This window comes from Vulpes lagopus, chromosome 6 (assembly GCF_018345385.1).
Source record: "Vulpes lagopus strain Blue_001 chromosome 6, ASM1834538v1, whole genome shotgun sequence".
Classification (NCBI taxonomy): domain Eukaryota; kingdom Metazoa; phylum Chordata; class Mammalia; order Carnivora; family Canidae; genus Vulpes; species Vulpes lagopus.
The window spans coordinates 23,847,504-23,874,575 of record NC_054829.1 but is presented as its reverse complement, the minus strand read 5'-3'; the positions used below and the strand labels follow the sequence as shown (position 1 = coordinate 23,874,575).

Below are 27,072 nucleotides of genomic sequence, written 5' to 3'. Positions count from 1 at the left end.
GGAGGAGCAGGCTCCATGCAGGGAGCCCGAAGCGGGACTCGACCCTGGGACCCCAGGATCATGCCCTGGTCCAAAGGCAGGCACTAAACCACTGAGCCACCCAGGCATCCCAAGGACAGGAAAATTCAAAGCCAGTGTTCTCCAAATGCTGGCCTGTAAAGGGGGTGCATCAGGACCCTTTAAGGCACTTATTAAAACAGATTCCTGATTCTGGATTAGATCTCAGGGAGAAAGGCTCTGAAATCTGTACATTTAACAAGCCGTCCTTTATCAGTGCTCCTACACAACTAGTTCTGGGAGCTGTGGCTCTGAACAACTCAGGAATAAGCTTTGTGCTCACTATTAGTGCTGGTCACTGAATATTTATAGCTCCTTACCTTGCAAGTACAGAATAGGGTTGCACTTCCTGCCCCCGTGCCCCATGGTCAGGTGGTATCAGGTGACTAGTTTGGACCAAATGATTTGTGAATCAAAGTGGTACATCACTCCCAGTGCAAGGCCCTCCAGAGCGCTTTCCCTGCAATGTCTGGGATGGAGCAACCCCATCCAGCCTGGGTTCCTGAGTGATGGAGCAGAGCCCCTCATCCACCTGCAATGGCCATGTACCTTTGGAGTTTTAAAGCCATTGAAATGTCATGTTGTTTACTACTGCAGCATAACTCAGCCTATCCTAACTGGTTTAAATATGAAATGTTTTATTTCAACTTCAAGTCGAGCTCCCTAAGGCAAAACTTGGATATCTTTTTTTTTTAAGATTTTATTTATTTATTCATGAAAGACACACAGAGAGAGAGAGAGAGAGGCAGAGACATAGACAGAGGGAGAAGCAGGCTCCTCACAGGGAGCCCAATGTGGGACTCGATCCCAGGACCCCAGGATCACGACCTCAACCAAAGGCAGACGCTCAACCATTGAGCCATCCAAGCACCCCTACAGATACATCTTTATTGAGCTTTGCAAACAATTTGCTTAACATGCCTCAGGCTCATCAGAGGGGACACCTCTATTCTGGGGATCACTGAACGGAACTGAACTCAGTATTAACTCCCAAACAAATTCTACAACTTGTTTTTCTTGCTATTTTCTTAATTCATTAAACTATTCATTTTCTAGCTAGGGGCAAACCTGACTAGGCATGTGAATCACCTCAGGATCTTGTTAAAATACACACTACATAAGTTCTGTGGTCTATGACGAGCTACATTCTGTATTTCTAACAAACTCTCAAGTGATGCCAGTTCTGCTCATCCGTGGACCACACTCTAAGTAGCAAGGTTTCAGGGAATGCTTTTTGTACAAAATTAATTACTGAACTAACAGTTAAATTAATTTCATAACATCCATAATTATAATAGTGCATCTCTGTAAAGCTATCTATAGTTTCACGCATGTCCAGTTTCAGTCTCATCATGGTCTTTTTCTATGAGGGAGACCAAGCAGATATTCTCACATGGAGGGAGATGAAGAAAGACTTTCTCAGGGTCATATATAGCTGGGAAATGCCAAAGGTCAGACTAGGGCGCAAACCATGTTTATTCTCTAGCAATGCAGAAGTAGCAGTCCTTAAGATTTCACCCGTGTTTGGAATATCCAGCAAGATTCTAAACATAGCATGCGTGTGCACATCTGTGGCTGGAAACCACTTCAAATTCAAATTCTTTGGTCACTTCAAAGGAGCCTCTCGGTTACACTGTGCAGCAGCCTTGGGGTGTCCTCTTTCACGGGGAAAGCACTGCCCTCTGGTGGACTTCCAGAACATTAACGTTAGGACATTAACGGGTTCCATCCTTGCAACTTGGGCTACGTGGCTCCAGTTCTTTGAAGCAGCACAAGTGCTAGACTCTGTGTAAGAGATCCAGACACGGCATAAGCCATGGGGCTCTTGAGGCAGCGGCAGCGATGGAACATTTTACATGAAACAATTTGCTTATCGTGCAAATTTTGTGATCAGAATATATGTGGACACTGTAACCTTTATTAGTTGGGTGGCTTTGAGCCAGGCACTTGACCTCTCCAATCCTCAGTCTCCTCATCTATGAAAAGAGAACACAAATAGGATTGCCTAGCCAGGTCATTGGGGTGAAGATGAGAGATTTGTCTTAGAAACCAGCAGGACCTGGGGCGCCTGGGTGGATCAGTGGGTTAAGCTCAGTGGGCTCAGGTGGTGATCCCAGGGTCCTGGGATCAAGTCCCAAGTTGGGCTCTCTGCTCAGCATGGAGTCTGTTTTTCCCTCTCCTGCCCCTTCTCCCTGCTTGTGCTTTCTTTCTCTCTTTCTCTCTAATAAATAAATAAAATCTTCCTTTAAAAACCCAGCAAGGCTTGAGAATGAAGATGTATGGAATGCAGGAGAAAGTCATAACTGCACAGCACCACCAACACATTAGAATGGCCCAGTTCACAGGGGTATTGGGGCCTTTTTGGGTGTGGAGGGGAGATGACATTTACCTGTGCATCTGAAAAGACACTGGAATTCTATGTGGCGATATCCAAGACAGTGGGAAGGCGATGTGGGGTGAGGATGCAGATTTGAAAAGGCAGGAGAACGCAGGGGCAGGTGCACAGGCCTGGAACCCTGGTGCCTGGCCTTAACCCTCAACTCCATGGCTTCCTAACCACGACCTGAGCAAGTGATCTAACCTCTCAATGCCTCAGATCGCACCTGGGAAAGTGAAAATAACCCTGCTTAGTGTGAAATAGTGAAAATAAAATGAGTTAGAGCGGGCACATGGGTTATAACATCTACCAAGTGCTTTCTGTTGGCCAGAATATTACCTCCATCAGGGCAGGAGAATTTTGATTGTTTCTCTTTCTCCTGGTGCATGGGGGGCAATCAAGAAATAGTCATTGAACAAACGAATGAATGAATGGAGGACTTGTCACAGGACTGATGGATGGAGAGGCTTTCCGGGGGAGAGCCTACAGGGAGAGCCAGAAGACTAAGCCTCTGATGTTACCAGATTTAGGGCCCGAGGGCCATCCTCTAACCATGCTCTTTCTAGAAGCATGAAATGGAGGTTTTCCCCTGGAAAGGGCTGGGGAAGTGTCTATGAGACAGTGTCTGGAGGGAGACATTTTTGGGCTTTGCAGTGGGTGGAAAGAGTGCTACTGGCATCTAGTGGGGAGAAGCCAGGGATGCCGCTCGTCATCCTACAATGCACAGGACAGTCCTCACAATGAAGAATCATCTATCCTCAAACGTCAACAGTCCGAGGCTGAGAAACCCCAGACTAGACATAGGTGTCCAAAGGATCCTAATCCCCGTTGTGTTTCTCACTAGCTCTGTGGCCTCAGCAGTCAAATCCTTGCTCCGAATTTCCTTCTCTATCTGTAAAATGGGAACATTAATACAGTGAGTGTTGTTGGGAGGCAGGGAATAGTGGGTTCCCAGTATCTTCCGTGTGGCAGGCTCCCGTTAAATCCTGTTAGGACTCTCGTGAAGGAGGGCATTACACAGATGAAGCCTCATCTCCTGGGCAAATTACTGAGGCTGAATCCTGCTCACAGAGCTTGATACATGTCACTTTGAAGAGGTCAAACTCATTCACTCTTAGCCGCCACCATCCCACACAGCTGCAATCATGCTAATATTGGTCTGGCCCTCCTTTCAGCTTGATCGAGGAGGTGGAAGGTGGTGCAGAGCTGGGAATGACTCTGGCCTGGCCACCAGAGCAAACACGGGCGGAGGCTCCTCTGCTTATAGTCAGCTCATGATAGCTCATAACCCCGACCCAAGCAAATGTTAGCTGGCCTGAGTCCCCCACTTCAATGGCCTGGCCACCGGAGCATGCCTTGAATATTACAGATGCCACTAAAAGCTCCTTTTTAAAAAGCTGCCTCCACAGCAAAGAAGAAAAGGCAGCTAAGGTAAAGGTTACTTCCACGTTAGTGTTAATGAGTGTGCAGATGCATGGCCTGGTGCGCATGTGACACACACTGAGCGCCCTACTTGCTGAACACACCCACCCAACCCTCCCTAGCACCTGGGGGCTGGACCTTGGCTGGCCCTTCTCTGGCCTGCTCCAGCTGTGGCTTACAGATGACTCTGACCTGACCAATCGCCTTTATTTCATGAGGATGGAGACTCAAACACCAGTTCTTCCCTCTGCCCTGAATGTCTCCTGGAGAATGGACAGGGAAAGGGGCAGTTGGGCAGGAAACAGAAAAAGAGAAGTTGCAGGGGAGAAATAAGGAAGAGATGAGACATAAGATTCCTGAGCCCCTCAACTGGTAACATAGCTAAGTTCTCTGAGCACTTACTTGATATCAGATACTGTGCTACCTTCGTGTTCGATATTCAATCCTTCAACACAACTTCGAGTTTAAGGATGTCCATTTTACAGAAGTCAAGTGTGCTCCAAGAATTATGTTCCTTCAGCTCAGATCCTTCTCAGTCTGATCGATAACTATGACTCTGTAGGAGAATGTGAAGTGGCCTTACAGGAGATCCTCCCCTCCCAGCACTTGTGTGAGTGCGGAGGGGGAAGGAGGACTTTCTTTTCCCCTTCAGGTCACCAATTAGTCGCAACAGCTAGGGAAGAGGGGAGCACCACTGGTATTTAGCTGGGGAAGGCAAAGATGCTAAAATTCCTCTGTTGTAAAGAATAACACTCTGGTCGACAAACACTGCAGCGTCTGGCCCTCAGCTCCCCCCAGTCGGTACTGTTGACCATCTCACCTGCATCACCAGGTTATAATGAGGGTCGAATGACATACCACCTGGAAGGCACCAGCTCCCCCAGTGCAGCAGACAGTGTCAGAGCCCCAGCTGTGGCCTCGAGGTCTGTACCATCTCTGAGCAGTCTGGCCTCATCTCCACCTAAAGGCATCTGCATCTCTTTTTTCCAAGAGCTTCCATGGCTGTGAAGCCTTGCTGTGCCCTCCCATGACAAGGCAAGCTTGAGGCATGTCACGCCCTCACCCAAGATTGGTGGGAGCTGGTGTTTACGAGGCTCATGTGCCACGCTGTTCCCAGAGCTCTCCAGGAGGACTAACCTCCAGTGTCCTATGGTGGTAACCAGCTCCCTTTTCTTCTCTATGTCTCTGCCCCTCTTCTCCTCATGTTCCCTGGGATCACCTCCCAATTAAGCTATTTGCTCCCATACTCTGTCTCTGGATTGCTTCTGGGGAAACCCAATTTAAGACACACACTAAACAGGTTAAATGTTCATCTCCTTCCCCCGTGCCCTTGTTGGTTTCTGTTTTTTCCACCTAAAGCTCCTATCATGAAAAGGTGTGTGTCTTCTTGCATGGGTCCTGCTAATTTTCATGACGGTGTATGGGTGAATTATATTAGTTCCTCTCTCTGGCTCATTAGCAACATTATAAAAAATCAGGGGGGGGGGTCCATTAAACCCCACACACTGAGAAGAATTCCTTTTTGGACAATGCGTGTACCACCATTTCCACCATAGGACTGGGAGCCCCACCGCCACCACCAAGTCAAGTCAAGTCAGTGAGAGATCCGTGCAGGCCCTTGTGGGGCAACAGTGAGAGATCCGTGCAGGTCCTGAGCAGCTGAGGGGCTGTGTTGGGGAGGAATCCTCTGCCCTCATATAAGCTGCAGAGTTGCACTGACCAAACAGGGTCCCACGAGCCAGACAGCAGTGCTAGTGGAAGGTGAGCAGCCCTGCCCTTGAGAAAGGAGCCAAAGCTCTGGCTAAAGAGCCAACCAAACAACGATGCCGTCCAGAGCCCAGCAGTCTTCCATGAGCTCCAAGCAGGCAGCATGAACTGCATTAAGGAAGGGTGGGTTTTGAAGCTACCCCTGGGGACCTCTCAGCCTTCCTGGCCTGTGATGTATGATGGGCCACCGAGGGAGGTGGCTGAGGGACAAACCTGGCATCTCACATTGATGTGTTTTGCTATGTACCCATCAGGCACTCTGGTCTGGCCCTGCACTCCCCCTCTGTGCCTCCAGGAGGAAGAACTTCAAATATTCATCTCCCGCTCCGAACGGCAGAGGAGGCGTGTAATCATAACGGGCGCTCCAGAGCTCTGCAGACTACATGGGATAGGGCACGTCAAGAGCCGCGGAGTTCCCAAGGGGTAGCGTCCAATCCGTAAACCTCTAGGAGTACGAAGCCGTGTTCGCAGCCTCGGAACCGGCGGAGTGGTGGCAGGAATGCTTTCCCGTGTCCTCCCCAGCAGCTGGCACAAAACGTGGCACAGTTGCATGCCTGATAAATACTGACATGAAAGAGCGAGTAAGCCAAACCAGCCTGAAGATATCGTTGAAAGCGGCAATTTACTGCCCACTTCCCAGATCCTGGCTCCCGAGCTGAGCATGTCGTATAGAGCCTCTGATTTTATCTATTTAGATTGTTCCCTACTTCTGAGGTTTCTCCCACACGGAGCACCTGCTGAAACACCCCAGCTCTCTTTCTTCCTCACTCCTTTAGGGACCGATTCATCTGATTCGTGAGTTGGGTGGAGACACTGAGCAGGTGCAGCAGAGCTTCTGCCCACACCTGCCTCCTTTTGGGAGTTCGCCCCTGTGCTTCCTGCCCCATGAGGGTTCTTGGGGTTGGGCAGGTCCAGGGCTGCAGGTAGCCAGGTAAGTGTGTTGTTCTAGGGCTCAGTATCAGGAAATCCTGTCAATACCAGCCATACATTATGATATGGCCTTTATCAATAGCAAAAATGATCTGCGTCAGGTATGGGTTCAGCCCTGGTGGGGAAGGGCAGTATTGTTTTTTTTACCCCCTATTTGATATTAACATAAACTCTGCACTGATCCCTTGATGTAGATATCACTCACATTATCCTTTTTTTTTTTTTTTTTAAATGTAGAGATGCTAGGGGATTTGCCCAAGGTCACACAGGTGAGCTAGGATTCAGATTTGAGTGTTTTCAACTCCAAAGAATGGCTCTGCCCTATGCTGTATGCATCACTGGAAAGCTTCTGTCTCCACCACGCCTATAATGCATTTTCAATCTTAGGAGAAGAGAGCAAAGAAAACCCTCAGGAGCACCTGCCCAGGGGACCCTGGCCTGGGCCCACCCCCTGTGCCTCCCAAGGATGGTCCTGGCAGTCATCACTTCAGGGGGCCTGTTCACCAGCCTTCGTTTCTTGCAGGAGCTCCTCCATCTCCATGTTTTCTTCTCTCCACTCTTCTTATCACTTGGCAAAAGTATCCCAATCCCTGCAGGAAATGAAACTCAAACATATCCCTCCTTGAGCTTGTTCAAGTTTCTTCTTACTGGCTCTCTTATTATTTCTGTTACATATTCTTGGATGCTCTCACGACAACTTGAGTTTCAGACCCCCTTCATTTTTCAAATGATGTGTTGATGCTGGCAGTGTTGCTGGATGTTGGTGCCACACATGGTCAGGAACAGAGCATGTCGTCACTTTCCTAAGCAATCTCTCCTTCAAGGTATTGGCAACACTCCTCACATGTTCCCATCCTGCTAGGTGTCTACAGAGGCAAGGAATTTAGAGTCTGGTAAGGATTCTGCCTTCTTCTCATTTTCCTCTCCTTCTTCTTCCTCCTTCACTTCTTTCTCGAATAACAACCTCGCTTTCTGCATCTGAAATATAGTGTCTGGTTGTAAACTCCAAGGATTTGGAACTGAAGAGGACCCTACTTTTCTAATATGATTGTTGAAGAATGAAGAAAAGGAGAGGTTAAGGGACTTGCCTTGCCTAAGGTCCCACAGCAAATGAGATGCTGAGCCAGACTAATGTATAATCTTTTGACTCTCAGTCCAGAGCTCATCCCAGAATGCTGTATGGTTAAACTGGGTTTATAGTCCTGACTTAAGGACCCCATAATTAAGTGAAGCAAACACATCCCATTCTCTACCCTGTAGAAAGCCACATTCTCCTGGATCTGCTCCATCTGGGTCAGACCCCATCTCCTCCCTCCGTGCCCCTTGCTCGCTTTTCTCACCATTGTGCAAAGTCAGGTCCTGACCCAGGGCCTTAACACTGGCACTCTCCTCAGACTGAATACCCTTTGCAGGTCTTTGCATAGCTCCCTGACTGTTTAGGTCTCTACCCAGATGTCCCCATCTTCCCTACACTGTTTCTTCTGTCCTTCTTCACCTTCTATGTCTCCCACCCTCCTTTATGTTTATGAGCACTGATTATTCTCTATTACATCATTTCTGCTTATTCTCTTATTTTTTTGTCTGCCTCCTGCATAGACATGAACTCTGTGAAGGCAGGGACTTTGCCTTGCCCGCCACTGTGCCTTGCTGTCCCCAGGGTCTGGCACTCAGTACATGGTCACTAATTGATGAATTTGTCTACTATGAATATATTATTGATTGGTAGTTGTTAGGACTGAGGTAGTTTCTAGCACTGGGCATAGGGCGGCAGGCTCTCTGGATGGCTGCCTGGAGGCCCAGAAAGATTAAACACCCTGGATCCAGCCATGGCAGGCTATCCTGTATGTCCCGGATTCACTCTTTAGAACATAGTACATCTGACTCCTGAAGGACGAGGAGCCTCCACAAAACAGTGGAGCCACATCTCCTCCAACACCAGGTTGATGGATGAAAATGCAGGAAACTGGACAGACCAGTCCAGGCAGGATCAAGATGCTCACTCCAGCATCCTGTTCTTACCAGATAACAGATTCTCCCCATGATGGGATACCTCCTGCCTGGGGCTCCATCCCTCACTCAGGCCCCACACTCCATCTGACCACCTTAGGAATGCATATTGTTCGTAGGAGTCACTCCAGCTTCCATCTGCAAAGATAAAGAGGTAGTTGTTAAGATAAGAATGCATCCTGGTTAACCCAGAAGTCAGTAAAGAATGATCTGCCTTCTGATCATGGAATTTGGGGTATCAGTGATGCGATGGGGTGAGGGGGTATATTTTTAGGCCCAGTGGTCCCCTTTCTGTGACCTCCACTGTCATAAACCACTTGGAGCCCCATAAGTCCTTCTCCTACCTCATGAGCCCCTCAGTTAAGTGAGGAGGGAGTCACCCCACCAAGACAGCCTCACATTTATCTTTCCTACACTTGCACTGAGATGCTCAGGTGGCAGCCCAGGCCCTCTCAGCCCAAGGCAGGAACAGCACTGTGAAGAGAGGAGCAGCCAGCCATGTACTAGGGTTGCACTGCCTTTATTCTATAGGGGGACCTGAGAACCCTAATATGCCCTTGAGGCTGCCCAGTGCTCCCATCCTTAAAGATGGCTTCAGTGTGCATGCTTTGTTATACATTACTTATTATTATTATTACTATTATTATTATTATCAGTGGCTAGCATTAATAATATTATGTGCTAAGCACTATTTGAAATATATTCCTTGTATAAATTAATTCTCACAATAGGACCCTATGAGGTAAGTACTGCAATTGCATCCATTTTCAGATGTGGGAACTGAGACACAGTATGATAACTTTACACAAGATTATGAAGCTAGTAGATGGTAGAAAAGGGATTTTTAACTAGGCCATTTGGTTACAGAGCCCTGTACTATAAGTTGTTGAAGCTATGAATTTTCCTCTTAATGTAGCTTTAGTTATAGCCTTGAGTTTGCCATTTGTACATTTTTTACTGTCTAAATATTCTAAAGCTTCCATTTGTACTTCACTGCTGAAGTGAGCCTTGTATAGAAAAGGGTGTTGAAATTTTCAAGTGGTTTGAGGTTTGTTATTTTTGTCTGTTTGCTGGTTTGCTTTTATGAGTTAGAACTGATTATAAGTAAAATAACTCCCAGTTGACTTAAGTAAAATATAATTGGTTATAAGTATATAAGAGCTTTGTGTACTTTAAGGGCAAGAGTGAAGGTGAAAATGATGCCAACATAGTGACTCGAAGAGGCACATGCACCCCAATGTTTATAGCAGCAATGTCCACAATAGCCAAAATATGGGAAGAACCCAGATGCCCATCAACATATGAATGGATAAAGCAGATGTATATATATATATATATATATATATATATATATATATATATACACATATATATATACATATAATGGAATAGTGGATATATAAATATATAATGGAATATTACTCAGCAATCAAAAAGAATGAAATCTTGTCATTTGCAATGACATGGATGGAATTAGTGAGTATTATGCTAAGCAAAATAAGCCAGAGAAAGACAAATGCCATATGATTTCACTCATATGTGGAATTTAAGAAACAAAACAGATGAACATAAGGAAGGGGAAGGAAAAATAAAGTAAGATGAAAATAGAGAGGGAGACAAACGATAAGAGACTCTTGGGGTTGAAGATCTTAAAGACGTTTAGCTCATCCCCTCTTCAGAAACTTTACTATCCTCTCTAAGATTTCCTCAGGTGGCCATTTAGCCATGTTTGAACTCTTCCAGTAATGGTAAACATGTTTGCTTCCTCCTATCTGGAGGCCTGCTCCATTACTGGACTGCTCTGACAACCAGAAAGTTCTTTCTCAATGAAGTGGATGGACTCTGCCTTCTTGTCACTTCTCCATCTCAGTTCTCACATTGAGTATCTTCTCCCCTGTAGCAATCCTTCACATTTTTCAGATCAATTTCTAGAAACTGGTCTGAAACACAAAGCCAGAGCCCCTCTTTCTGGATGCTTTTCCTGGTGGCTTCAAATATAACAAACGTATCACAAACTCTGAAATGCCAGTTGGGAAAGAAACCCCTTTCCTGAAAGCCTTCTTGTTTCTGTCCCTCTGATCCTTTTAAGTTAGACCATGTTTTCTTTGCCTCCATTTTCTCTACTGGCAAACAAGGCTGATGTGAGTCTTCCTCAAATCCAAACTCTGGTGAAAGATACAGCACAACAAGCAAGCCCATAGGCCCTGAGTGCTGATCAGCAAGTCAGTCATCTAGCAAGGCTTTGTCTCAGTAGAACTCAGGACAGGTATATTTTGATGAGCCAAAGGACTGGTGAATTAGGGACTTTTGAGGGAAAGGGAAGAGGGGAAGCCTCAATAATAGTTATAATCTACTTAGCACTTATGTATTAGACCCTATGCCAAATGCTCTAGCATATTATCCAGTCTAGTCCTTACACTAAGCCCAGGATTTAGGTTCAATTATGCCCAGTTTGCAGACTGGGAAAACTGAGGCTCAGAGTTGAAATGGTTTGTCTAGGGTCTCACAACCAGTAAAGGACCAAGCTGAGGTTTGAACCCAAGTCTGTCACACTGTAGTGTCTTAACTACTCATGACTCTGCCTGAGTCGTCTGAGGACACTGGGCACCAGTTATGCTGTAGGTACTGAAAGAGGGGGAGGGGCAGTATTGGGCAGTGGCAAGAGCTGCGGTCTGGTCCCGATTGCTCCGCCATCTGCTTGTGTGTCCTTGAGTACGTCACTTTGCCACTGCAGCCTCAGTTTCCCCACCTATCATATGAAGGGATGGGACTAGATGAACTCAAAGTCCCCATCTAACTCTCATATCCCCTGCATCCAGAATGAAGGGCCAATATAAAAACTCCACTATCCTCACATTTTGGCCTTGGACAGAAGCTCACATCAGGCACCCAGGATCCCCAAAAGCTGAGAACAGTAGAAGACAGTGGACCACATCGTCACTAGAGTAGAATTACATCATGATTTAGCCATCACACAAAACCAATGACCCAGGGGCCTGGGGTGAGGGATTTGGAAATGACTCTGCAGGCCACTCACTTGAACCCAGCCTGAGTTCTGAGGACACAGAAACCCATGGTTTCCCTAAGCACACAGATAATACACAGATGCCTTCTCTACCTGGCTCTCTAGGAGGTGAGAGTCCCCAAAGGGGACTATTGTCATTAAGTAGATTCAGAAATGAATCCCATGAGACACTCTTGGACCCCAGGTAGACCCAGACTCTCAGCTCTCATCTCCACTGATTGCCACGTGTGGACCAGTGGTCTTACTCTTACAGAGGGTCACCGATCTCTTTGACAGTTTGATTAAATCTCAGAATGCTTTCCCTAGAAAAATTCTCACAAGTGTGTATACCATGGCATACTATAAAGCCCATTCATGGTTACCAGTGGAGAATACTTGGCGTAGAAGGTGAACTCTCTGATTGGACTTGTTCCAGGAATAAATGGAGGGCTGAGGAAAGGATCAAGGTCACTTAGAAGTCACTTTACTTTCAGAGCATCTCATGTAATTCAAAAGATGATGCCTTTGGGGCGTCTGGGTGGCTCAGTTGGTTAAGTGTCCAATTCTTGATTTTGGCTCAGGGTCATGATCTCAGGGTCCTGGGATCGAGCCCCACATTGAGCTCTGTACTCAGTGGGAAATTTACTTGAGATTTTCTTCCTTTCACTCTCCCTCCCACCCACTCACGTGTGTATTCTCTCTCTCTCTCTAATAAATAGATAATCTTTAAAAAAAAAAAAGAGAGAGAGAGAGAGAGAGAGAGAGAAGGGCAGCCCTGGCTCAGTGGTTTAGCGCTGCCTTCAGCTCAGGGCCTGATCCTGGAGCCCCGGGATCGAGTCCCACGTCAGGCTCCCTGCATGGAGCCTGCTTCTCCCTCTGCCTGTGTCTCTGCCTCTCTCTCTCTCTCTCTCTCTCTCTCTCTCTCTCCCTCTCTATGTCTCTCATGAATAAATAAATAAAATCTTAAATAAAAATAAAAATAATTTAAAAACAACAGAAGCTGACGTCTTTGTTTGGAAGGAGGGAATCTGAGAGAGAGAGCAGGGTGACATTTAAAACACATCTGCATACAATTGTCAACCAACTACTTTATTTTCTTTACTTATGTCTTGGGACTTGGAAAATCCAACAGTATTTCCATTTCCTTGGTTATCTGGAAGTTCATCCAGAAACACAGATCCTAGGAATAATACTAGTCAGCAAATAGCAAGGACTGTCCCTCTCCCAGGATGGGTTTCCTTGCCATTTGGCAGCCTTGGGCTGTCCCTTCCTCCATCTGGCTATCCACATACACTAGGATAAACTACCTGGAATCAGAGCCAGTCAGAGTTTTGGAAGTCTATGGGCAGGGTACCCCACCCAGCCCTGCAATGCCAAGTTTGGATATCACAGGATTCATCTCTGAGAAATTTTTCTGTCAGTCCTTTGGGAGACATTAATACTTCTGAAGATCTGATAAAGCTATACACCCCTCATAAAAAATACACAATGCACTCAGAAACAGACACTTGCAGGGGATTCCTGGGTGGCTCAGCGGTTTAGCGCCTGCCTTCAGCCCAGGGCATGATCCTGGAATCCCAGGATCGAGTCTCACATCGGGCTCCCTGCATGGAGCCTGCTTCTCCCTCTGCCTGTGTCTCTGCCTCTCTCTCTCTCTCTCTGTGTATCTCATGAATAAATAAATAAAATCTTAAAAAAAAAAAAAAGAAACAGACACTTGCAATCAAAAGTTTCATAACCTCCCTAAAACTTATCCATGAATGCCATAGAGCTGTACCATCCCAGATGGTATGTAGCCACAAACTATGTGTGGGTCCCTTGAAATGTGGCCACTCACAGCTGAGTCATGTGGTAAGTATAAAATACATACTGGGTTTCAAAGAAGTAATATGAGAAAGAAAATGTAAACTATTTCATTAATAATTTTTATATGATTACAAGTTGAAATGATAATACTTGGTTATACCAAATTAAATAAGGTACATTATTACAATTAATTTCACTTGTTTCATAAGCTTTAGGAAACCCTGGATTTACACATTACAAGTATATGCTTTAGATCCTATTCCCCACTGCCCACTTCCTAACATAGTCAAGACAGCAGTGCTGGGCTGTGCTCCCCATGATATACCTCTCTCTTTTCTTTACCCCAGCAACCACTCAGGGCTGAAAAGAGGCTTGGGACTAGGGAGAAACCTTCCTGAGGAAGAAGGTCACTGGCCAGGCACTAGGAAGATGTGGCCACCTCTTGGCAGAGACAGAGCATTGAGCCTTCAGGTGTGGCCACGGACCCCTTATCATGAGAGCATGCCAGAGTGAGTTTTTGCACTTCCTACTGGTTTACCAGCCTCATGTGGCATCCCCAGTTCCAGGTTCTGGGGTCTGCAGCTCCTAAGGACCTGGACCCAGCTGGCTATACAAAAAGTGATGTTCCCACATCCCCAAGGAGACATGAAGACCATGTAGTGGTTTCCACCACAGCCCCCTGGATATTTTCCAGTTCTGGGCAACATCAGCTAAAAGAACCCAGAAATGACATCTAGTCCAACCCCTTATCTTACAAGTGGAGAAACTGAGATCCAAATGGGTCAAGTGACTTGCCTGGTCACACAGCTGCTCAGTAATATCAGCAGGGTCTGGCACACAGCCTAGCTCAGTAAATACATGCAACATAAATGAGTAAACACCCAGGGAAGGAATGCAGATCTCTCCTGGCACAGGCGAGTGCCCCTGTTGCTAGGCTCACTGACATCCTATCCTCACCCCTCCTCAAAAAGTGGGGGATTCCTTTACCCTATTGACAACCACATGGAAGGATATGAGAGAACAACCCAAAAAGCAGAACAGGATCTGAAAGGAGAGATTTCACTGGAGAGTGATCATTAGCAGTCACATCCTTCCTTCCCCCATGAGGATTTTAGGCTCCCTACAAACTCTGGATACTCTCATTTCTGGAGACCCCATCCCACTGCTTATCAAACATATTCACATACCCCCCCCACAGCCTACATTAAATAGAATTTATACCTATTTGAGAGTTGATTTGAAATTAGCTGCTGACATGGTAGGACTTGTAGACATTGAGTTAAAACATTATTAACTAACATTTGGCATTTTTGTCATTGTTGTTAAGTCTCAAGCATTATCATAGGACTTTGCAAAACTCAGAACCCAAAGGCAGGGCAGATATTCAGCTGGTGCACTCTAGTACGCCTAGACATATTGTTTGCCTCTGCTGTCCACTCCAGTTGGTCAATGTCAATGCCCTGATGATGTTAAATCTTTGAACATTACCCTTGCCCGAAGGACAAATGCCTCTGTCTTCCATAGACTTTCTTTGTCATGTTGGATGAGCAACAACTTTAATTAATACTCTCCATTGGTTCTTTTGGAGAAAGAAGGAACAAGTCACAGTGAGTAAAAATCGGAGGTCCCCTGGAGCCCCACCTTCACTGTGGATGATTCACAAGGCTGGAGTAGGATCCCACAGCCACTGATCACATAAATGTTGACACCACTACTAAAAATGATCATCAGTGGACACATACAGAGCACTTGAGAGTTTGCAATTTCACATACGTTTTTTTGCTAATAAGGGGATAGAGAATGTAATGATACAGCTGCTGATACCTGCCTCTCCTGCCACCAGAAACTTGAGTCCTGGTGTAAACCTCTGGGATCCTCAGCAGGTTTGGGGAAAACCATATGATCCCTTCCTTATGCAGCTGCCCATACCATCAAAGGCATAGGGCTGTGGAAGGGAGGTATGCCCTGAGAGGCCACAGACACCCCATCCCCATCAGAACAACACACTGCTGGGTGTGTCCAGCTGCTACCTCAAAGTCCTCCAGGGGCATGGGGAGGATCACGGGCTGTGGAGTCAGAAAGTCCTGAGTTTGAACCCTGTCTCAGTCACTTGCTAACTGTGAGAAAGGTTACTAGATCCCTCCTCTTCCTCCTACCTGAAAGGCATGTTATGAGGACTAAGGGGGTGTAGCTTATGAAGCACTAATCCCATGGTAGTCAATCAAATAACCTGCTTTCCCTTCCATGTCACATGCTCCTTTGAATCCTCCCTGTCCAGCCCAGAAGGGAAGTCACATAGCTAGGAGGTTGAGACCCTGGAGTCAGGGAGCCTGGATTTGAATCCAGGTTCTGCCACTTAACTACCTGTGGGACTTTTGGCCAGTTACTTCATCACTCTAGGCCATCTCACTGGTTAAAAAAAAAAAAAAAAAAGGAAAAAATGCTACATACGTGTAAGGTTGTTGGGATGATGAAATGAATGAATAGATTGAATAGATGGAAGTGCTGGAAGCAGCACCAGATACATAGGAAACCATCATTAATTCCAGACTGTTGTTGCTATTATAGTAAGTGCTCAATAAATGCTAACTGAATTCAAGTGTATCTACAAGATGTCCTGAGGAAGAGATAGGACCTCCTTTCCACTAAGGTTCCCAGAGTATTATTATTTTTTCAACATCCATGCTTCCCTAAAGAAAACCCACAGGAAGGTAGAGGCCAGAACCCTGCCTGGATTGTACTGAGCTGGATACTTTTGAGGCACTTTTCTCATTTTTACTTATTTTCTCCAATGTCCCTAAAAAGAACGCGCAGGATGGTGTGGTAGGTGAGAAACTGGCACCAAAACAAGAACAATCCTCCTTACCTTTCATAATTCTTTTCCACTAAGCCCTCATCCCCAATCCACTCAGGAAGAAGCCTCCTAAACAGGATAACAGAGAGGCTAGGAGGGCTCTGGAGCAATGTGAGTCCACTCACACCGAAAAGATAGCAGCTGCATCCAGAGCTATTCCTGCTTGGGCAGCGTCCTTGTCAAATTTTCCCAATGCTCCTCTGTGGATCAGAAAGCCTTCGAGTGAAGGGAGACCACGCTGTCCACACAGTTCCTAGGAGACCTGCCACACTAACGTTAATCAAACCATGAAGAGGGACACCCTTGGAATAGTGCAAAGAATATGGCTTCAGAGACTAACAGGACTTTAAATCCTAGCTCTTCCACCTCTTTCTGAGCCTCAATTTCTTCATCTGTACAATGGAGATACTCATACAGACTTTTCCACACTACTGTGAGATAATGTGTGTGATTCATCTAACACAGCACCTGGCTCATTGGAGCTCAATAAATGATGCTAATAGCACTGGTTACAGTTATAACCAAAAAGAATTATTATAATGCCCATGATATATGTCTGGTTTCCCAGTGAGCATGAGGAGCCTGATCCAGGCAAATTTTTTGAGCCTACAATAGCTCATGGGAAATAACCAGTCATTGATTCATTATTCAAGCATTTTATTAAGCTCCAACTGTATGCAAGGAAGCTCTGAGCAACAGAAAGAGTATAGACTTTGCTGTCAGGAGAGCTAGGTTTGAATCTCCAAGGTTCATCTCTGCTCTAGGATTCTAGAATGTACCAGCTTTCAGTGGAGGGAGGGAAAGCAAAATGTCCCAGAGCAGGAAGGAGTCTGAGTGTCATCAAGCCAGGGAAGATTGTTTCTTTGGTGAGGAAAAAAAATATGACCGGGACACAAGGGATAAAAGAAGAAAGTTCAGTGTGGATCCCTCCCATCACAGGGAGTTGGGGACAATCCAACCTTCAAGACAGAGCCCATGGAGGAGGACCTCCTCTCTCCAAACTAGAGTAATGTTTGATTTTGTATTCTTTAACAAAGTTAGGATAATGCTTTAGAGCCATAGTTCTAACTTACATGTGCATCACTGTCACCCAGAGAGTTTGTTAAATATGCAAATTACTGAGCTCCAGCCCCCAGCATCAAATTCAGTAAGTCTTAGATTCCCAACAGTTAACAGATGTTTCGGGTGCAAGTGAGAGAAGTTCTGCCTTAAGAACGGAACCCACTTCTTACTTGAAAGTCCGTTCTCTCTATCATGCTAAGGTCCCCTGGAAGGATGGATGGACACATGGATTGGTGAATGGATAGTCAAATCAAATGAATGGCAGCTTCCCTCACCTGGGTTCACAAGGCTGTGGACAGGTATTACAAGTGGGGGGCCCTGCTCTGGTTTGTCTCTACTGTCTCCCTACCATGGTTCCTGGGGAGGAGCTGAGCTCTGGAGTGCTGGCCTGCTGATCCTGGGACACTGCTCGATGCCGGCTTGGTAAGGTGGAAGGGGTATGAGCCATGGAATTAGAATACATGTGTTCAAGTCTAAGCTCTGGTACTCCCTGGTTGTATGACCACATGGAATTCACACCTTTACTGAACCTTGAGTTTCTCATTTGTAAAAAGAGGGTAAAAGCACCCAACCCACAAGATTGTTAACTACTAAACTATATAATAAGTCCTAGATAATTTCCCCAGATAAGGACAACAGGGGCTCGTGGGTGACTCAGTCATTGAAGTGTCTGCCTTCGACTCAGGTCATGATCCTGGGGTCCTGGGATGGAGCCCCATGTCAGGATCCCTGCTCAGCAGGGACTCTGCTTCTGCCTCTCCCTCTCCCAGCTTGTGCTTGCTCTCTCTCCCTCAAGTAAATAAATAAAATCTTAAAAAATAAAAAAGAAGGGCACGACCACCAGTCCCCACTGCCCTTTTCTCCTGATCTGAAATCCTTAAGGAAGATCGAGTAACCTCTCATATTCATTTACACCTCTCTTTCAAAGACATAGGTCCCATCTGAGTCTCGCACCAGTGTGCTGCCTCTTGTGAGGCAGGTGGGGGTTACAATTCCCAACTGACAGTAGCTGAGGGGATCAGAAAGCAGAGAAGTAATGCCACTTATCCCAGGTCACCTGGCAGCTGTTGAGGAGCTATAGATCTCAAGGGCATCTTTTGGTTCTAAGTCCAGGGGGCCTTTCAACTGCCTCCTCCTGCAGAGGGCGCTTTCATGTTAAACCCTAAAATAGCCTTTGCAGTAGCTTGGTAGTGGGGCAGGATCACAGCTAAAATTAAATGGGTCCCATCAATTTGTCACTAGATTGTAAAAGGAAGCATTTGAATGTTCAACTCCCAGGCATTTAAGATTAGTCACACTGAAGGCACACCTGGAAACTCTTGGAATCTTTTCTTCAAGTCTCTTTGGTGGCCTCTTTCCCCCTCTGGCTTTCAGAAGGCATTTGCGTCCTGGTTTCTGATAGAGGAGGCTCTCTGAGGGGACAGAGTCTATTTATCCTAACTTGCTCTGTCGCCTCTAATGTACTGTCACACAAGTGACTTGCTGTGTGATGCTAGGAAGGAAACAATAAAATGCACGATTAAGAGTGTAGCTAATGCCTCCCAGGGAATGGGGTTCTCTGGAGGTCACATTTCCCCAGGGATTCATTGCCTATGGAAAACTTCCCCAGGGCCTTCATGGAACGCTCTTTTGTGGGTCTGTGTTGCCCTTTTCCATGTGGAACTGGGGATTAGGTGGGAAGTGGGGAGTGGGGAATAGACAAAGTAGCCAGGGCCAACTCCACCCAGTGACCCTCCAGGGTGAGAAGAGACCTGCCGGCTTCTTTTGCGGGAGTTGTCTTCCTTGGATCTTGAGTCAAATCCTTGCTTCAAAGAGTCTTTCCAGCTCTGGCTTTTATGACTTGAATGATCTAGAACAAACAGCTCCCACTGTACTATTGTTTCTCTGATTTTTATTTATTTTTTTTTCTGTAACATTTATTTATTAAAACAAATCTAGAAGGTTATTTTTGTCTGTACTTTACAGAGCAGTTTCACAGAGTAACTTTTCCCAAGGTTAGTTAGCTATCAACCCCCCTGCCCCAAATCCAGGATTTTTAGGACCTTTCTAGATGATAAAAATCATGTTCCTTGTAATACATATTCTCCCTAGAAAAATAAGCAAGCATGGACAATATGCATGGAAGACATGAGACCACACAAAGAACTGAATCAGCCAACTGCTATTTTTTCCTAGAATTGACCCCAGATGTGGAGAAAGATTTCAGAATTCCCACTAACGTAGTATTTGAAGTTTAGATGGTGACATGTTACCCCAAATCAAATCAGTTATGTTGACTCCCATTTTCTAGAAATTAAAATATGGACATTTCTGGTTTTCTAAATTCTATTCATGATCTACTAAAGGCCTTAAGAACACAGGATTGAATTTTACCTGTAGACTATTCCATCTTACAATGACACCAATTCTTTAGCCTAATATTTGAATGTACCAGTAACTAGTAATGGAATCCTTGGCCAATGTAAGAAATTGCTTAATGAGTTTTATACAAATTACTTATATTTTCCATGGTGGTATAAGATAATATAACAAATCCTTTTGCAAAACTCACTGTTCATTATGCTGATATGTATCAGTTTTGTTCTCTGATTTTTAAAGTGAAGTCCAAGTCCTCCTAATTCTCTCCTTCTCAGAGAAACTAAAGGATTAAGGTCTTCCTTGGATTCTTTTAACAAAGACAATTGATAAGAATGACATTTCCCTCCAACCACACAGGCCCAGATATTAAAGCAATATTACCCCCATATTTTCAAAAATGGGGGTAAAGGGACCCAGGAAAAAGCTACAGAAGGGAACCAAAATGCATGGCATATTATCCTGTGCTGGACTTTTATTCAACTTTCTCCAGCATCACACAGCCAGATGGTATAGATCTCTAGCCAAGAAACTTGAAGGTAATATTCTTCCTTGGATGACCCTAAATGTGGCCTTCTCTCGGGAGACCCATGAGGTAGGAGAAATGTCTAATGGCACCGTTTGCAATGGGAGTATGTGACACAGTCCTGCTAGGTCTGTAGTAGGGAAATTAGATCCCATCCAAGGAGCTGCATCCAAGTACCTACCCAGTGCTCCCTGACTACACTCTTGGGGGAACCCATTCACTGAATGCCACATTAAGGGAACACTAGGAAAAAGAAGGTACTGGGTAAATTGTGAGGTAGAAAAGTTGGGTTTTAGTTCTTTTGTTCTCTCAAGCCTGGGAGTCTCATGCTCCCTCCTGCCCCACCAGCACTCCATTGCCCTTTTCTTCAAGACACTAGGATACTAAGTGCCACATGGTCCGTCTGATAAATTCATTTATCTGAGTTCCTGGAGGTCAGTCAGCAAGAGATTCAGGGAAGCAACATTAACTGCAGCCCTCTGAAGATGAAAACAGCATCTGCTATGCAACCTTCAGTGACTCCCACCATGGAAGCTTTAAGCCAACAGGGATGAAGACCAGCCCATAGGGAGAAGGGGCCATTGGCCATCATTCAAATCACATCCTGGTAGGAACCTCACTTCAGGTTCCTATGACTCCAACTTGTTGGCATATGTGTTACTGGAATTCCCTTACCCTCTCTCACCCTCTGACACAGCTCTCTTGAGCTTTAACAGAGGTCTCATGTCCGTATGTCCTCCATGCAACCAGTGCAAGATCCTCTTCTATCTTATCCCTCTTCTATCTTATCCTTGCTACACCACCATATCCAGTCCCAGGGATGGGGGATGAAAATTCAGTCCCACTCAGCCCCTCCTGCCCTCCCAGCCAAGGAAGATCCGTAGAAATTCATTGGCCCCAATCTTTGAATGCCTCGTTATAAAGAGGATCCATCCCCAGGGAGACCTGATGAGTGGAGCCAAGGCCAACCTACTTGTGAGATAGAAGAGGCTGGGGTCTCAGGGTAAAAAGAGTTCCAGCAGAGCGCTGTTCAGCCTTAGCTAGAAAAGTGATCAGGAGGCCAGAGCTTCAGAAGGGGGGCACAGCCTACATGGACTTCGCAGGTATCCTTGCTTTAAGAGAGAGATCAATTAGGGGCTGTCTTGGGACGCCTGGGTGGCTCAGTGGTTGAGCATCTGCCTTCAGCTCAGGTGGTGATCCTGGGGTCCTGGGATCGCGTCCCACATTAGGCTCCCTGCAGGAAGCCTGCTACTCCCTCTACCTATGTCTCTGCCTCTCTCTGTGTGTCTCTCATGAATAAATAAATAAAATCTTAAAAAAAAAAATTAGAGGTTGTCTTGTGCATAACAAAAGGAGCCTGCACTTCATTTTTTTTTTTTTAAAGAGTGACTACGGGGTTCTCTGACTGGTGACCACGCCCACCCTTGCCAGAACCCCACCGAGCACACTTGAGTTTGGGGTCAGTTCTGCGGGCATCAGTGAACCCATACTGCACTGTTTCAGGAATCCAAGGACACCAAGAGGGCTTCAAGGCAGGGCAGGTTGAGTGGATCTCAAGACATGGTCCTGCTAAACAAATCCAAAGGCTCTTTCTGGAAGTGACAGCCAAAGTGCCAGGATGCAAATGGTGACAAGTCAGATCGGCGAGTGTAGGACCAGGCACAGCACATTGTCCTTACCTTTGTGTATTTAACTTGGGGGCATCGCAGGCAGCCCAGGATGGGTTGGAGCTGCCAGTGGGGTGGGGGAGATGCAGGCCTCAGAGCAGAAGGCAGAAAGGCCAGGGAAAGGAGCTGGAGGAGAGACAGCCAGGGGAAGACAAAAAGCAGGGGCTCTGGGGGACACACCGCTCCAGAGCTGAACTTACAGCTTCGCCAAAGCTGACTTTAAGCCGACCTTCAGCAGCGCTTCTTAGCAATGTACACCGGGCAATCGCTGGTAAATCTTTATTAATTTTAATTGGCGGCACCCATTTATAAGAACCATTAAAAAGGATAAATTGAGCCCATCCGGCGTAATGTCTTTTGTTAATTAGTTTGTCAGCACTGTTTTAATATCCCCTAATGACTTCATATTTCAGACCTGACATTAAAGGAGACGCTGCGAGAAAGGAAATGGTCTTATCACAGTGTACGGTAACGTTTTTCTTTTTTGAACAAAAAGTGTCCTTCCAAACGCTGACCAAGGTTAGATGTCATTTAATTCTCAAAGGTGGGTGCCTGAGGACTTCTGAGACCCCCTATTCTGCATCCAAGTCCCGCCACATCGTTTCTCAATGTGCCTCTCTTCAAACCATCTCAGGCATACCCCAAATACTCATTCATTTCTTCCTTCCTTCCTTCCTTCCTTCCTTCCTTCCTTCCTTCCTTCCTTCCTTCCTTCCTTCCTTCCTTTATTCAACAAACATTTAATGAGCTCCTCAGAATCAAGGAAATAGGTGGGGTCAAGATGCAGATACTTTCTAGAGAAAAAAGACTGAAAAGCTTCTCATTCTCCATCCTATCAAAGGGCTTTTATCACCAAGTCAAGGCCATCAGTTTTGTTGGGACAGGAAACAAAATATAGAAGGGAAGAGAAAAAAAGATCAGATGAGCCTTGACTATTGATCCCAAGCAGTTATGCTCTAAAATCAAGTGGAAAGCAAAACTGATGTCAAGGTGGTCTCCCCTGGGAGGAGCACAGGTTTTGGAAACAGAGAAACACGTTTGGATCTTAATTTCACTGCTTCACCAATCTCTGCCATGGGGTTCAGAGAAGAGGGAACACTGGGATGCTGGAAGCTTTTAGAACTATTCACACACTTCTAAAATCTAAACAAAAGAAGGAAACTAAGCTTTCTCATGTGCGATGAAAGGGTTCACGCCCTGCCTCTGTCCTGGTCCGTGTGTCCGGGGGCCACTGTGACTCAGGGTGAGGCGTGAGGTGTGTTAGCTCCTTGCATGTTGTCCCGCCACAGCTCACCTTTGCCTCAAGCGGTGAAATCACAGGTAATATCACGGGGGTTGAACCGAATCACTCTCACAAAAACACAATTAGAAATTGCAGCTTAAACCACAAGTTGACATGAAAAATGACAGGCGAAACTTCTCCCAATCCCAGTACAAGCTCTTTGTCAACCATATGAAGTAAAAATAATGTTGATCTAATCGCATCTGACAAGCAATTGGCCAAAAAAAAAAAAGTATGAAAAATTATCAAGAAGACTATATGAAATGTGGATTTACATCCACTATTATTCACAGTAAACTGCTCTAGGCGTATTCGGTGCCTGGAGATATTACCTAATGAGCATGGGACTAATTGATGCTTTATGGGTAAATAAACGGACATGAATGGAGGGCCATGTGTGTTCAAAAACCTTCTTACTGACAGGGTTTGCAGCCATAAACATCTGGAGACCACCCAAGTGTGGGACTCTGGGCAAGTAATTAGCCCTCTGGATCCTCAGTTTTCTCATCTGTAAAGTGGCAATGATTCTTTGTAGGCTTGTTCTAATGACTAGAAATGAAACATTTAAAGGGTCCATCACAGACCCTGACATAGGCACATCGCAGAAGAAGCTATGCTCCTCCTCGACATCCTCATCCTCACTGTCACACCAGTGAGCAAGACTGTAATTCCTTTCTACATAGTCTACAGTGACTATTGAATCACTGAGGAGTCCATAGTCCTGTTAAAAGAGGCAATAAGAGTTTCTTGCAGGGCTTGATTCTCTGGAGGTACTTTCTCAGAACTTTCTCCTCTCCTCCATCTTATGGACCCCATAAAGAGGGCACCAGCAACCTCAGCACACAGATCATGCATATAAATGAAAAGAGCTTCAGGTGGACCACTGTCTAAAGGAATGGATGCTTCTCAGCACCATAAGGAGTAGTTGTTTTGTAGGAAGGTGAGCAGAAATCAGAAATGTAGATATCTTTAGGTGAAATTTTGCATCTTTATGCTACCATGGCTAAAATAGCACTTTGAAGATGCATTTCTTGGGTTCTTGTAGGGTTTTCTGCCTTAAAGGGCCCTCTGATGAAAAGCAAATATTTATGAGGAAGTGAATGCACTAGGTCTCAACTCACATCTAAAAGGAAATTTATGGGATCCTTAGGTGGCTCAGCGGTGGAGCGCCTCCCTTCGGCCCAGGACGTGATCCTGGAGTCCCAGGATCAAGTCTCACATCGGGCTCCCTGCATGGAGCCTGCTTCTCCCTCTGCCTGTGTCTCTTCCTCTCTCTGTGTCTCTCATGAATAAATAAATAAAATCTTAAAAAATAAAAAATAAAATGAAAGGAAATTTACAGGTCAGCCTTTTGAGAGTGAAATCACAGCCAAGAGAGGAGGGTAGGGGAATAGGAGTAGAGTGGGGAGCAGGGAGAAAGGGCTGAAAGATGAAGTGGGGAGATCCCAGGGAGGGCTCTGTTTAACATTACCTACACCTAGCTTTGCTAGCACTAGCCCTTAATCTTGAGGGTATTATTTGTTTTTTAATATTTACACCTTCCCTTCTTCCTCCTTATTTCCCCTCCTCTTTCCCTCCCTCTCTAGTCTCCTCTCCCAGCACACACAGACATACACAGACACACACATACACACACATACACACTCACGCACACCCCGAAGCTCTAAGTTAAAAAAAACTAGAGCTCTAAGTTAAAAAAAAAACAAAGATTAGGATGAAAACAAAGTTTGAAAAACTGCTAGACTCTAATATAGGACAAAATTGAAAGAAAAATGAGTTGTATATGTGTGCAGGTGGTTGTGTATAATTTACAACTTTCAGCAACAGCTAATACCCCCATACCCCAAAATCAAACTCTATATGCACACATTATGAACTAGATCTGTGCTGAGTGCCAAGGATACTAAGGTGATTAAGAAAAATAATCTTTGCCTTCAAGGAGCTTACCTTTTAGGTGGCAACACCAACATGTACACCATCATAGATCATTTGTCACATATTTTAAAAGAGGTGAATCTGTGGGAACATAGACGAGAGGGGGACTCACCTGTTCCTTTGGGGAGGTTGATTTGGGGAAGGCATCATAATGGGAGCATCCCATAAATTACACAGTTCTTAAAACATTTTTTTTACTGTTCAATGCATCATAGAGAAAAGAGTATCAGTGATGGACATGGGGATTAATGAGTGCACTTGTTTTGATGAGCACCAGGTGATGTATAGAAGTGTTGAATGCCCAAAACTAATACAACGCTGTATGTTAACTATACTGGGATTAGAGTTAAAAAATAAAAACCATAAAAATAATCAATGAACATCTGTGACCCACTACCCAGCCTAGGAAATAGAACAGCTTCTGTATCTTTGAAATCCCTCTGAGTGTCCCTTTCTGATGTCATCTGTATGTTTTATTAATCAGCCATTCATTTTTACTATAAATTTACCACATATATATGCAGCACTAAACTATATACTTCTGTGGTCTGCTTGGTTTCAAATTCTATGTAAATGGAATAATACAGTATTTGTTATTCTGAGACATGATATTTTTTACTCCACCTTTATTTTTTGAGAATTATCTATATTCATGAATGTAGCCACAGTTAGTTTTGTTGGTGTATAGTATACTTTTTCATGAACAGATCCTCATTTACTGATCCATTTAACTATTGATAATTATTCAATTGTTTCCAGTTTTTTGCTATTATAGATGGGGATACCATGAACAGTCTTCTGTAAGTCCCTTGGTACATATGTCCCCTAAAGAGGAACTATTGAGCTATTGCTGGTACATAGGAATGCAGCTGGCTTAAACATTCACTCTGAATCCAATAACTTTGGAAAATGCTCTCACTAGCTAAAATTTTAGCTGTAGATAGTTGGCTATTTTTTCATAGACAACCATATCATCTGGAAGTGAGTTAGCTTCTTTCTTTCAAATTCTTATATATTCTTTTCTTACCTTACAATTGTTAAGGCCTCCAATATGACGTACGGAAGTGATGACAGCTCACATCTATATCTAGCTCCTGACTTTAAAGAGAATGCATTCAACATTTACCATTCATTATGCCATTGTAAGCTTTTAAAATATATTGAGTTTTCTTTATTAGATTAAGGAAGCTTCTTCCTCTTCATAATTTGCTGAGTTTTGATCATGATTAAATTTTTTAGCATTCTTTTTTTATTTAAATTTGAGTTAGTTAACATACAGTGCAATATTGGTTTCTGGAGTAGAATTCAATGATTCATCACTTACATACAACACCCACTGCTCATCACAACAAGTGCCCTCTTTATTACCCATCACCCATCTAACCCATCCCCCACCGATTTCCCTCCATCAACCCCCAGTTTGTCCTCTATTGTTAAGAATCTCTTATGGTTTGTTTCTCTCTCTCCTTTTTCTCCCCTTCCCATATGTTCATCTATTTCGTTTCTTAAATTCCACATATAAGTGAGATCATATGGTATTTGTCGTTCTCTGACCTATTTCACTTAGCATTGTATCCTCTAGATCCATCCATGTTGTTGCAAATGGCAAGATTTCATTCTTTTTTGATAACTGAGTAATATTCCTATGTGTGTGTGTATGTATGTGTGTGTACCACATCTTTATCCATTCATTAGCCGATGGACATTTGGGCTCTTTCCATAGTTTGGCTATTCCTGATAATGCTGCTATAAACACATGATTGAATTTTTAATTTTGCCAAAAGTCCTTCTGCTTAAATATATATATATATATATATATATATATATATATATATATATATATATTCACCTTTAATCTATTAATATGGTGAATTACTTCACTCCGTTGTCTAACATTAAACCAATCTTGCAGTCTTAGGATAAACCCAATTGGTCATTACCTATGTCATTAACGTGTATAGCCAAAATTAATTAGTTTTTATGGATGTATAGTATTTTGAACTGTCTCAGTGCCCTGCAGT

General features: G+C 44.7%; 1 long non-coding RNA gene across 1 annotated transcript in view; it reads right to left on the bottom strand.

Moving 5' to 3' along the window:
* The window catches only part of LOC121492872, a 91,030-nt gene that overhangs the window by 7,860 nt on the left and 56,098 nt on the right, over positions 1-27,072 (bottom strand). The window contains exon 2 of the long non-coding RNA XR_005988326.1: positions 8,573-8,698. This is a non-coding gene — a long non-coding RNA (uncharacterized LOC121492872). The remainder of the gene's footprint in view (positions 1-8,572; positions 8,699-27,072) is intronic.